The following is a 6,760-nucleotide window of genomic DNA, read 5'->3' on the forward strand; positions in this document are numbered from 1 at the left end:
TTTTTTCTTTTTTTTTTTGGATTTTTTCTTTTAAGGATTTATTTTATATAGATGAGTGCTCTATCTGCATGTACTCCTGCATGTAGAAGAGGGTATCAGGCACTATTCTAGATGGTGTGAGCCACCATGTGGTTGCTGGGAATTGAACTCAGGACCTCTGCAAGAGCAGCCAGTGCTCTTAACTCCTGAGCCATCTCTCGAGCCCCCTCTTAAGTTTTTTCAAACAAGGTATCTCTGTCTAATGGCTGTGGCTGTCCTGGAATTCCCTTGACCTTACAGAGATCTGCCTCCTGAGTGCTAGGGCTAAAGGTGTATACCAACCCACCAGGCCTACTCCTCAGTTCTTGACCAAGGAAACATTTACTGTAGTGTCAAGAGAGTATGTTTTGGGGTAATGTGATGTATAGCAACAGGTAACTAAGGATATGTGAATCTAAACAGCATTTTGCTCCAAAAAGCTACACCTTTACTTGGGAATGGATTCTGGTTTCAGCCAAACTTAAGGACTTTAATGAAACTTGAGTAAAGTCTTTCTAGCTTGTCAGGATCTCAATATGTATAACCCATTTCTCAGCTGAGGACATGGGTAGCTTTGGCTTTTCTCCACATTGTCCCTATCTTCCTGTACCCTCTGTTGATTCCAGCTACCTTTAGCTTAGCAGTGTTCTCAACACCTTTTTTTTTTTTGTTGTTGTTGTTCTTCCTGGTGGTACTGGGGATTAAATCTAGGCTTTCGTGTATAAAAGACAAGCACCTTACTACTGTGTACAACTCCAGCCCCAGTTCAGAAATGTCTTAGTTGCTTTCAGTGCTGAGTACCAGTGTTGGGGACCTTCCCCACTCAAGGCTTCACTCGTGCTAGGCCAACTCTCTCCTGCTGACCTATATTCTGCAGTGGAAACTTAAAGGTTCTTTTGAAAGTTGTGTTGAGCAGGCTGGAGAGATGGCTCAGTGGTTAAGAGCAATGACTGCTCTTCTGAAGGTCCTGAGTTCAAATCCTAGCAACCACATTGTGGCTCACAACCATCCCTAACGAGGTCAGATGTTCTCTTTTGGAGTGTCTGAAGTGTACTTACATATAATAAATAAATCTTTGGAAAAAAAAGTATTGAAAGTTGTGTTGGATGGTGTTTGCTGGGGCAAATGTGAAGGAGTGTTTTCCTGAAGTGCACACAGGTGAAAGACTAAGACTCATGAAGGAAAGTTTAGCTGAAGCAGACACAGGAGAAAGGATGTTCTGCTAAAGCAAGCATGTGAAAGGACACATGATGGAATCTTTGCTAACAACAGGCATGTATTAGTCTGCCTTACATTATGTAGTTGAGCTGCATTTGTTGGGACTCCATAGAGAAACTCACCAAAAAACTTCTACTGGTGTGCTGCGGCTTGCTGCAGTTTCTTGCCCCTTTCTCCAACTCAGGTTGATTGGCAGTGATGTCAGTAGGACGGATACACATGCTGAGGCAAGACACATGGAGGACATGTGATGTTCAGAATAGGACTCAGAGGACAGTGATGGAGGCTGAGCTAGGATGGCTTATAGAGCTAGCTGTGTAGTGCTTGTGGCCCTTGAGTCTGAAAGAGGCACAGCTGAGAACTTCTCCTGGGATTCCTCCTGGTCCCTTCTGCAGACTTTTTTTTTCTTTTTTTGTTTGTTTTTTTTTTTTTTTTTTGAGACAGGGTTTCTCTGTGTAGCTCTGGCTGTCCTGGAACTCATTCTGTAGACCAGGCTGGCCTCGAACTCAGAAATCTGACTGCTTCTGCCTCCCAAGTGCTAGGATTAAAGGCATGCGCCACCACTGCCCAGCCCTTCTGCAGACTTGAACCAAAGGTAAGGCCTGCCTCTGCTAGGTTGTGCCACCACTGTTGCTAACTCAACTCTATTAAACTGGACTGCTGTTGTATCCATGAAGTGTCTGTGAGTGGATGGAGCTGCCGCTGCTAACCTGTGAACTGAACTGCCAATTTCAAGACAATACAGAGAGGAGTTGCTCCAAAGAACTCTCTAAACAGGTCTACTTCCCCCATATCATTTCTTTCCCACTACTTCTGGTGAGTGGTGGGCTAAAAGGGAGGTTAAAGTGTTTAAGATCCATCTTTAAAAATAGACTTAAAAAAAATTAAGTTACAATTTTCTTAGCGCTTGCCTTCAGTTCAGAGAGAGCACAGCTCCCTGAATGGACTTGGTCTTTCTGTGCTCTGCTCAAAATGGCTGGGAAAGTAAGGCTCATTCATAGAGTTCCCTGTTCTGGGCATGGTAGCTACAGGGTTCCCACCTAAGAGCAGGTGTCACAGCTGGTCCAGGATAGGCTTCTGTGACAGCCAACATCAAAGAACTGGTCAGAGGCTGACCAGGAATTATTCTCTTTCCTCTGCCTCCCAAGGTCTAGGATGTAGGCAGATGCCACCACACCCATCACTTAAAACCTATCAGGGTACAAAGATAAGTGATACTAAAACAGATACACTCTGAGTCAAGTTTGGTATTTAGTAAAGAGTTAGAGGCCAAACTTATCTCTTAATTTTTCCTGGGTGCCCAAGATGAAATCCAGGGCTTTACATGTGAGGCAAATGCTTTTTAACCCTGAGATGCACCCAGCCCTGGTCTTTTGGTTTTGACAAAGTTACTCTAGAGGTACAGCATATTACCATTAATAAGAAAAACAGGTGAAGGAACTTTATTACCTTCGAAACTTTTCAGTAAATCTAAAATTAAAAAAGTTCCTGTGGGGGCTGTCCATGACTCTGTTGCCTGCCTATGCATCCCATTCCCCTAACTGGGCCATTTTATTTGGCCTCAGTAGATAAGGATAGACCTAGTCCTGCAGCCATTTGATGTGCTGGGTTGGGTGAAGTGATACCTAGGGGCACCCCCCCCCCATCCTCAGAGACGAAGGGGAGAGGGCAAGGGCTGGGGCAGGAGCTATATGAGGGGGGACTTGGGGGTAAGGGGGAATGGTATGGGGATATAAATTGAATAAATAAATTAATGGGGAAAAAAAGGATGCTCCTGGGCCAGCAAGATGTCTCAGTGGATACAGTGTCTGTTGTTAAGACTGATGACCTGAATTCTGTCTGGGGAACCCATGGTACACAAAGAGAACTGACTTCTACAAGCTGTCCTTTGACCACCATATGAATTCTGTGACATGTGTGTGTACACTCTTACATACACATGCTAAATAAATGTAATGTTTATATTATTATTTCGAGACAGGTCTCTGTATTCCTGGCTGTCCTGTAACTCAGTGTGTAGACCATGCTGGCCTTGAACTCATGAAGATTCCCCACCTCTATTATAGTTGATTGTTTTTTCGAGATCAGGTTTCTCTATGTAGCCTTGGCTGTCCTATAACCCAGCCACTCTGTAGATTATGCTGGCCTTGAACTACTGTCTACTTTTGCCTCCTCAGTGCTGGGATTAAAGGCATGTATCACCAATGCCTGGCTATTTTGATTATTTTAAATTATGTGTGTGTGTGTGTGTGTGTGTGTGTGTGTGTGTGTGTGTGTACCTTGAAGGCAGAGTGTTAGGTTCTCCAGTAAGTTACAGGCAGTTGTAAGCTGCCTGACAATGGGTGCTGGGAACTGAACTCAGGTCCTCTGCAAGAGTAATATGTGACTTAGCCACTGTGCCATCTCTTCATGCCCATAAACATAATTAAAAAGACAAGCTGTGTGGTGGTGGTGCTTAATCTTTAATCCCAGCCCTTGAGAAACTGAGGCAGGTGGATCTCTGAAATCTAGTCTAGTCTACAGAGTGAGTGCCAGACCAGCCAAGGCTTCATATGAGACCCTGTCTTTTGTTTTGTTTTGTTTCGAGAAGACCTTGTCTTAAAAACCAAACCAAGGGTCAATGAGATGGATCAATAGATAAAGGCACCTGAGCACCAGAGTTCCTGGAACCCAAATAGAAGGAATGATTGTTTCCTTCTACTTATCCTCTGACCATCTCATGCTTGCCATAATGTACACGCACACACACACACACACACAGGCATGTACACTCACTGAATATAATGTAATAAAATATAAAACACAACAAAAATGAAACCAACCAACCAAAAACAACACAGGACTCTGCCCTGGATGGGGTAGGGGTGGGACAGGCTGGGTGAGTTGAATCACTATCCACAGGCTAGCCATCTCAATGTTTGGACTCAAACATCCGAAGCTACTCATTAGTCTGGAAAATGTGGCTCACAGCACATAGATTAGAAGGGGCTTAGTTATCTTCTGCTAGCATGGATTTTAACTCCCTGCCATTTTCATAATTAGAAAAAGAAGTACTATTTTAGCATTGAACTCCATTTCTTAAGCAAAAGCAGAGTGAGTGGGCAGTGCTGGCCCATGCCCTGCTCTACTTTGATCCTTGAGCATGTGGCAGGTCTCTGGACAGAGCAGGGGAGATAGGGCCAGGCTCCCTCCAACACTGTAAAATCAAACCCTGTGGGCGCAAGGGAACGCCCAAACACAGTCAGTTTGACTTGAAAGAACTGTTCTTCACTCTCTCAAAGGGCGTGGCCAGGTGATGGGTGGAGCAGACCCTAAAAGGTAATGCCGGAACCAGGTGTGGGACCTGTGTAGGAGATTGATCAATTCTTTAGTATGGCCAGATCTGCTCCCTTTAAGGTTCCCACTTACCCTTAAGTTGTTCTTGTGGCCTGGTGGGTATCCTCACATCTCATAGGCCTTTCTCCATTATCCCTTAAGAAAACCGAGGGAGTTTGCTGTTTGGCCTGTCTGCGCCCTGCACTGTTCAGGCCATGTGCTTGAGAAGAGTGAGCATACTTCGTGTGTCTGGGATGGCACATACGAGACCCTTTCTTTTAGTAAGAGCAGGCAGGCAAGAGTTAGAGTTTGCAGGGACATGGTCCTTAATTGTCACCCTTTCCTCTGGGGCCTAGAGAAACAATAACTGATTACTGCCACAACTCTACAGAGTCCCAACATCCTGACTAACTATGGGTTTGAATTGTATAATTGTGTTCCTTCAAAGGTATTTACAACAATTAACCAGGAAACCTGTCATTGTGACCTTACTTGGAAATAGGCCCTGGCAGATGTTGGCTACTGTATTCATCGGATGAAAAATCAGAAACAGGGATAGACAGATTAGAAAAGGCCACATGAAAACATAGCAGAGATCATGATGGTCATAGGAGCTACAGATTGTAGGTAACCTCCAGATAGTTGGGAAGAGGCAGGGCAGCCCTACCCAGGTTCAGGAGCTTTAGCCTCCACAACTGTAAACCACTAACTTTCAGTTATTCAGTCTCTAGGAAACCAACAAGGGGGAAACCAGCTGTCTCAATCCAAAGGTAAAACTACCTGAGGATGAACACTTAGAGCTGGAATCTAGCTGAGTCTAGAAGGGTATCAAGGAAGGCTTTGGGGACAGGCCTGGTGGGGCTTATCTGTGATCTCAGCACTGGTATGTGTGAGAGCTGGAGGCCAGCCTAGGCTACACAGTGAGATCCTGTCTCCAAACAAAACAGGAGGAGGCTGATGAGATGGCTAAGGGTAAGAGCACTTGCTCTTCCTACACAGGACTGGAGTTTGATTTCTAGCACCCACATGATGGTTCTCAACCATCTTAACGCTCTATTTCTACACAGCCTCTTCTGACTTCTGCAGGTACCAGGCATGCATGTGGTACAGTTACATACCTGAAGGCAAAGCAGTCATACGCATAAAATTAAAAAATAAAAATAAGCAGCAAGAGAGGTGGCTGAGTGGTTAAGATTGTATACAGTTCCTACAGAAGGCCTCAGCTCAGTTCTCCGCACCCACACAGGTGGCTGACAACAGCCCGTGACAGCTTCAGATGCCAGCACCTCCAGCCTCCTCTGGCACCTGCACTCACATGTACATACCCACACATGTACACATAAAATAAATTTTTTTCTCAAGACAGAATTTTTCTGTGTTGACAGCCTTGAGTGTCCTGGAACAAGCTCTGTAGACCAGGCTGGCCTTAAATTCACAGAAACTTGCTTGTCCCTGTTTGACAAATGCTGGGGTTAAAGGCATGCACTGCTAAATCCAGTTAAGAATAAAATAAACCTTTTTTTTTAAAACATTAGAAAAAGAAGTAGTCTCTCACCTAAGAGCTGGAAGGTGTAGTTTTTCTGAATGACACCCAGTGGGTGTTGGCTGTCTCAAGCGCTCTGATGGGTTGAATTTTCACTCTTGGAAGCATCTTTGGTGAAAGATGGGTCTACAGCTGTTCTGGGTCGGTGGTTTGTACCTGGAAGTGACAACTGGACCCCACTGACAGATACCTCAAGCCTCCGAGCCTGGACTCGTGAGAAGAGGATTCTTAGCTACATTTCTGTCCTGTGTAGTTTTTATCTGATAGGGACTCTAGGTAAATAGAAAAGCCTTACAGAGCTGCCCAAGGATCCAAGAGCATTCCTAGAGAATTCCAGTGGCCTTTGCCTGGGTGGGACCTCAGCTGGAGGCCTGGGGCAGTCACTCTTCAGTTTAGAAAGCAGAATGATCAGTTCTGGGGAGTTTGGGGGTAGGAGGTCCTTCAGTGGTTCTGCCTCGGTTCTGGGCCTTCCCCCAACCCCTTTTTGGAGGCAGGCCACCTGGGGCATGGGAGGAGGGGCAGCCCAAGTTGCATTTCCACTTGGAAGCCCTCTTTATTTGGCCTGGGACAGAGAAAGACTGGGGTCAGAGTGCACACATCTCCATGGAAACAGCAATGAGCCTGGCCCCTAGGGGACCCTAGGCGTAGTAGGGGGTCTCAGGGTTT

General features: G+C 45.4%; 1 long non-coding RNA gene across 3 annotated transcripts in view; it reads right to left on the bottom strand.

The window, feature by feature from the left end:
• Positions 1-6,752, bottom strand: part of LOC116070501 — a 24,536-nt gene extending 17,784 nt beyond the window's left edge. For 2 of the 3 annotated variants that reach the window (XR_004110427.1, XR_004110426.1), the window contains exons 1-3: positions 6,107-6,752; positions 4,645-4,903; positions 1,359-1,458 (exon numbers count right to left, since the gene is read on the bottom strand). This is a non-coding gene — a long non-coding RNA (uncharacterized LOC116070501). The remainder of the gene's footprint in view (positions 1-1,358; positions 1,459-4,644; positions 4,904-6,106) is intronic. The other variant, XR_004110428.1, reaches the window with a different exon arrangement.
• Between the last annotated feature and the right edge of the window lie 8 nt (positions 6,753-6,760).

The sequence above is a fragment of the Mastomys coucha genome, unplaced genomic scaffold, assembly GCF_008632895.1.
Source record: "Mastomys coucha isolate ucsf_1 unplaced genomic scaffold, UCSF_Mcou_1 pScaffold22, whole genome shotgun sequence".
Lineage (NCBI taxonomy): Eukaryota > Metazoa > Chordata > Mammalia > Rodentia > Muridae > Mastomys > Mastomys coucha.